Here is a 1,157-nt window from a genome sequence, read left to right on the forward strand (position 1 = left end):
CAAAATCAAGGTCATAAACGTATCTGTTACTTTCAAAAATTTCCTCATTTCCCTTTTTGGGGTGTGTGTGTGTGTGTGTGTGTGTGTGTGTGTGTATTTTGGTGGTAAGATCTATCATTTAAGATATTTTTCAGTGCAAAATGCCATATCGCTAACTATAGATACTATGTTGTATAGCAGATCTCTACAACTTACTCATCTTGCCTAACTGAAACTTTATATCTGTTGAGCACCAACTCCCCATTTCTCCCTTTTTCTAGCTTCTGGCAACCACCATTCTATTCTCTGCTTCTATGAGTTTATTGTAGATACCTAACATAACCGGAACCATGCAATATTTGTCCTTCCGTAACTGGCTTACTTCGATTAGCATAATATCCTATAGCTTCATCCAGATTGCCACAAACAGTAGGATTTCCTTCTTTTTGAAGGCTGAATAAAATCTCATTATATGTATAGACCACATTTTTGTTATTCATTTATCTGTTGATTGATATTTAGATCTTTTCCACATTTTGGTTATTGTAACTAATGCTGCAATGAACATGGGAGTGTGGCTATCTCTTCAAGACCTTAATTTCAATTATTTTGGTTATATTTACCTAGAAGTGGGATTGTTAGATCATATGATAGCTCTATATTTAATTTTTTAAGAACCTGGCTGCACTGTCTTACATTCCCACCAGTGGCATACAAAGGTAAAAGCGTATGATCACCTCAATAGATGCAGAAAAAGCATTTGACAACATTGAACACCCTCTCATGACAAAAACGCTGAACAAAGTAGGTATAGAAAGAATGTACCCCGACATAATAAAGGTCATACATAACAGTCCATGGCTAACATTAAACGCAATAGTGAAAATCTGAAAGTTTTTCCTCACACATCGGGAACAGTCTAGGATGCTCACTCTTGCCACTTCTATTCAACATAATGCTAGAATTCTTAGCCAGAGCAATTATGCAAGAAAAGAAATAAAAGGTATTCAAGTTGGAAAGGAAGAAGTAAAATTGTCTTAGTTTACAGATGACATGATCTTATGTATAGATATCCTAAAACCTCCACCAATGAACTGTTAGAACTAATAAATGAATTTGGTAAAGTTGTAAGATAAAAAATCAACACAAAAATTCAGTTTCTGTACACTAACAATGAG

Source organism: Propithecus coquereli, unplaced genomic scaffold (genome assembly GCF_000956105.1).
Source record: "Propithecus coquereli isolate 6110/MARCELLA unplaced genomic scaffold, Pcoq_1.0 Scaffold189, whole genome shotgun sequence".
Classification (NCBI taxonomy): Eukaryota; Metazoa; Chordata; class Mammalia; order Primates; family Indriidae; genus Propithecus; species Propithecus coquereli.